Raw genomic sequence first — 5097 nt, 5'->3', positions numbered from 1 at the left:
TGAGAGAGGGGCACCGGGGGTGATGGGGTGAATGGGGAAAGGGACTGAGGGGACAGATCTTTCAGAGAGAGGGGGACACAGGGGGCGATGGGGGGAATGGGGAAAGGGGGAATGGGACTGAGGGGAGAGATCTTTCAGAGAGAGAGGGGCACAGGGGGCGATGGGGTGAATGGGGAAAGGGGGAATGGACTGAGGGGAGAGATCTTTCAGAGAGAGGGGGGCACAGGGGGCAATGGGGAAAGGGGGAATGGGACTGAGGGGAGAGATCTTTCAGAGAGAGAGGGGCACCGGGGGTGATGGGGTGAATGGGGAAAGGGACTGAGGGGACAGATCTTTCAGAGAGAGGGGGACACAGGGGGCGATGGGGGGAATGGGGAAAGGGGAATGGGACTGAGGGGAGAGATCTTTCAGAGAGAGAGGGGCACAGGGGGCGATGGGGTGAATGGGGAAAGGGGGAATGGGACTGAGGGGAGAGATCTTTCAGAGAGAGGGGGCACAGGGGGTGATGGGGGGGAATGGGGAAAGGGGGAATGGGACTGAGGGGAGAGATCTTTCAGAGAGAGAGGGGCACCGGGGGTGATGGGGTGAATGGGGAAAGGGGGAATGGGACTGAGGGGAGAGATCTTTCAGAGAGAGGGGGGCACAGGGGGTGATGGGGGGAAGGGGGAATGGGACTGAGGGGAGAGATCTTTCAGAGAGGGGGGCACAGGGGGCGATGGGGTGAATGGGGAAAGGGGGAATGGGACTGAGGGGAGAGATCTTTCAGAGAGAGGGGCACAGGGGGCGATGGGGTGAATGGGGAAAGGGGGAATGGGACTGAGGGGACAGATCTTTCAGAGAGAGGGGCACAGGGGGCGATGGGGTGAATGGGGAAAGGGGGAATGGGACTGAGGGGAGAGATCTTTCAGAGAGAGGGGCACAGGGGGCGATGGGGTGAATGGGAAAGGGGGAATGGGACTGAGGGGAGAGATCTTTCAGAGAGAGGGCACAGGGGGTGATTGGGATCTTCCTGTCTCAAGCCTCGTTTCATTTCATTGCCTTTCCCTTTAGTTGCAGGTCCGTTATCTGATCAGACCCGCAGTCCCGTCGTGATCATTGCCAGCACGCTTGGTGCACTGCTCTTTGTCCTCATCCCTGTCGCTCTCGTCGGCTTGTCCCAGAGGGAGTGCAGCAAGTCGGGTAAGGAGAGTCTCACACATCAATCCATCCATTACTGATTGTAACTTCACACATCATTCTCTCTCTCTCTCTCTCTCTGTTTCTCCCTCCCTCTCTCTGTCTCTCTCTTCCCGTCTCTGTCCCTTTGTATCTATCCCTCTCCCTCCCTGTCTCTGTCTCTCTTTCTATATATAAAAATGTCTCTATCACTTTCTCTCTGTCTCTCTCTTGATCTGTCTCACTTCTCTCTCTGTCTCTCGTCTCCCTCTCCCCCTCTGACTCTTGCCCTCTCTCCGTCTCCCCCCCCGGCCCCTGTCTCTCTGACCCACACAAGGTAGGGATAATGTTCGGGGCAATTCAATCAATGGACCTTTTTTACATTATTGATTCTGGGGATGTGGGCGTCGCTGGCGAGGCCGGCATTTATTGCCCATCCCTGACTGCCCCTCGAGAAGGTGGTGGTGAGCCGCCTTCTTGAACCGCTGCAGTCCGTGTGGTGACGGTTCTCCCACAGTGCTGTTAGGAAGGGAGTTCCAGGATTTGACCCAGCGACAATGAAGGAACGGCGATATATTTCCAAGTCGGATGGTGTGTGACTTGGAGGGGAACGTGCAGGTGGTGTTGTTCCCATGTGCCTGCTGCTCTTGTCCTTCTAGGTGGTAGAGGTCGCGGGTTTGGGAGGTGCTGTCGAAGAAGCCTTGGCGAGTTGCTGCGGTGCATCCTGTGGATGGTGCACACTGCAGACACTGTGCGCCGGTGGTGAAGGAGTGAATGTTTAGGGTGGTGGATGGGGTGCCAATCAAGCGGGCTGCTTCGCCCTGGATGGTGTCGAGCTTCTTGAGTGTCGTTGAAACCGCACAGCGCCCGCCCGCTGGGCCAGTGCACAACCTTCCAAGACAATTCTGTTACCCGTCGCTTGTCGGGGTGGGCAGGTAGGGGGGCAAACGCAGTTTAATGGGGGGAAACGTAGAGATATGCATTTGGGAAGAGAGAGAGAGAGCAGTGAAAGTTCCTCACCTTCCACCAGCGGCTTCAGACGGAGGGGGGAATCTGGGGACGGGATTGGAGTTTGGATGGACTGCCGCTGACGATCGTTTCCCTTCTCGATCCCACAGTCCCGGAGGGTCCTCGGGACGTCACAGGGGCGAGTGAGAAGCAGGAGCAACCCCGGGCCAGCGAGCAGGTGAGTGTGAGCGAAGCGGGAGAGGGGGAAATTTAACGAGGCAAAAACACGCATATTACGCACACCGTAAGACATAGGTAGGAGGAGGGGGGGGAGACGCAGGGCGCGGCAGCCAGACAGAGGGAGAGACAGAGACAGACACAGACGGACCAGGTCTGGAAACACAGACTGGGTGACACAAAAAAAACGGGAACCAGCGCAAGAGATTTCGGAATCGGGGAATCGCGAGGCAGAGCGAACGATTGTTCTCGTATTTCAATATTTCCAATCGAGATTATAAATATAACCGAGAAAATGTGTTTCTTTTTTTTAAAAAATCCCTCCCGCCCCCGATTCCAAATCCAGGCGGCGAGGCAGACGCCTGCAGGCTCTCCGTCTCCACCCCCCCGGACGCTCCCAGCCCCGTCTCCCGGGAGCGAGGGGAGAGAGGCGGACAGGGGTTACAGTTTGGTGCAGTTCGCCGGGGGAGACGGTGTCAGAGTGACGGAGGTGTAGTGCAGTCGCCCCCCCTCGAGGGAGGGAGGGAAGGAAGGTCGCAAGAGGACCACGCCAGCCGAGCGCAGCACACTGCCTTCGCACGGGGCCCTCAAAAAATCTTCAACCCCGGTCGGAAACAGGACTCGGTCCCTCGAGAGGCCTCCCGGCAGAACCGTGCATCTCCTGGACGATTAAATCAACTTTGCCCAAAACACGTTTCATCTGTTTCTATTATTTGGAGTCACCGCAGTAGAGGGAGCGCGGCCCTGTCGGAGGGGGTCGGCGCCGAGGGAGCGCCGCGCCGTCGGAGGGGGTCGGCGCGAGGGAGCGCCGCGCCGCGCCGTCGGAGGGGCTGTCTTTCCAACGAGGCGTTAAACCGAGGCCCCGTCTGCCCCCTCGGGTTGATGCGAAAGATCCCACGCCCGCTATTTTGGAGAAGAGTTGCGTCAACTCCTTTCCGGAGCTCCATATAAACCGCATCCGCTGCAATCTCTCGCCTCGTCCTCTGGGCTTCTCTCCGCTGAACTCTGGAAGATGGGACTGAGCCACACCTCCCTTTCCCCAACTCCCCCCGCTCTCCGTGTGCAGGCCCAGGTTATCGGAAGTAAGACTGAACTCACCAGCCCCCAATTCCGATCCTCTGGCTCAATTTTCCAGCCCATTCAGCCCCCTCGAGCCTGGTACACAGGAGCGGGAGGAGGCCATTCAGCCCCCTCGAGCCTGTTACACAGGAACAGGAGGAGGCCATTCAGCCCCTCGAGTCTCTGTTACACAGGAGCGGGAGGCGGCCCGTTCAGCCCCCTCGAGCCTGGTACACAGGAACAGGAGGAGGCCATTCAGCCCCTCGAGTCTCTGTTACACAGGAGCGGGAGGCGGCCCGTTCAGCCCCCTCGAGCCTGGTACACAGGAACAGGAGGAGGCCATTCAGCCCCCTCGAGCCTGTTACACAGGAACAGGAGGAGGCCATTCAGCCCCTCGAGCCTGTTACACAGGAGCGGGAGGAGGCCCGTTCAGCCCCTCGAGCCTGTTACACAGGAACAGGAGGAGGCCCATTCAGCCCCTCGAGTCTCTGTTACACAGGAGCGGGAGGCGGCCCGTTCAGCCCCTCGAGCCTGGTACACAGGAACAGGAGGAGGCCATTCAGCCCCCTCGAGCCTGTTACACAGGAACAGGAGGAGGCCATTCAGCCCCTCGAGCCTGTTACACAGGAGCGGGAGGAGGCCCGTTCAGCCCCTCGAGCCTGTTACACAGGAACAGGAGGAGGCCCATTCAGCCCCTCGAGCCTGTGTTACACAGGAACAGGAGGAGGCCCGTTCAGCCCCTCGAGCCTGTTACACAGGAACAGGAGGAGGCCCATTCAGCCCCTCGAGCCTGTTACACAGGAACAGGAGGCCCGTTCAGCCCCTCGAGCCTGTTACACAGGAACAGGAGGAGGCCCATTCAGCCCCTCGAGCCTGTGTTACACAGGAACAGGAGGAGGCCCGTTCAGCCCCTCGAGCCTGTTACACAGGAACAGGAGGAGGCCCATTCAGCCCCTCGAGCCTGTTACACAGGAACAGGAGGAGGCCCGTTCAGCCCCTCGAGCCTGTTACACAGGAACAGGAGGAGGCCCATTCAGCCCCTCGAGCCTGTTACACAGGAACAGGAGGAGGCCCGTTCAGCCCCTCGAGCCTGTTACACAGGAACAGGAGGAGGCCCGTTCAGCCCCTCGAGCCTGTTACACAGGAACAGGAGGAGGCCATTCAGCCCCTCGAGCCTGTTACACAGAACAGGAGGAGGCCCGTTCAGCCCCTCGAGCCTGTTACACAGGAACAGGAGGAGGCCCGTTTAGCCCCTCGAGCCTGTTACACAGGAACAGGAGGAGGCCATTCAGCCCCTCGAGCCTGTTACACAGGAACAGGAGGAGGCCCATTCAGCCGCTCGCCGTGGGACTATTGCCTCTGATAACAGCTCAGAGATGAATCCAGTACCGACACTGCAAAGTTCCCAATCTCAGTGAAGTCACTTCCAATCAAACTCGATAATCAACACACAGCTCCCACACGTGCCCCAAACGGTCGATTCCTTCTCCCCGACTCTGTGGTCTGTATAACACACCCACCAATGTGATTTCACCTCTCAGTATTCCTCTGCTCAGTCCCAAAGAATACACTTTGAATTAATTCTCCATTTAAATCCTTATGGTATGGAATTGTGATTACAGTGACACCCTCTTATCCAGTGGACAGTGTGGAGGGAGCTTTACTCTGTATCTAACCCTGTACCTGACCCTGGGAGTG

General features: G+C 58.4%; 1 long non-coding RNA gene across 1 annotated transcript; it reads left to right on the top strand.

Moving 5' to 3' along the window:
- The first annotated feature begins 1051 nt into the window (after nucleotides 1-1051).
- Nucleotides 1052-3030, top strand: LOC137318242 (uncharacterized). Its single transcript, XR_010961856.1, has 3 exons — nucleotides 1052-1179; nucleotides 2274-2341; nucleotides 2687-3030. It is a non-coding gene; the product is annotated as an uncharacterized lncRNA (long non-coding RNA).
- The last annotated feature ends 2067 nt before the right edge of the window (nucleotides 3031-5097 follow it).

Source organism: Heptranchias perlo, unplaced genomic scaffold (genome assembly GCF_035084215.1).
Source record: "Heptranchias perlo isolate sHepPer1 unplaced genomic scaffold, sHepPer1.hap1 HAP1_SCAFFOLD_676, whole genome shotgun sequence".
In the NCBI taxonomy this organism is placed as follows: domain Eukaryota; kingdom Metazoa; phylum Chordata; class Chondrichthyes; order Hexanchiformes; family Hexanchidae; genus Heptranchias; species Heptranchias perlo.
The sequence above is the reverse complement of the archived record's forward strand: the minus strand, read 5'-3'. Positions and strand labels throughout refer to the sequence as shown.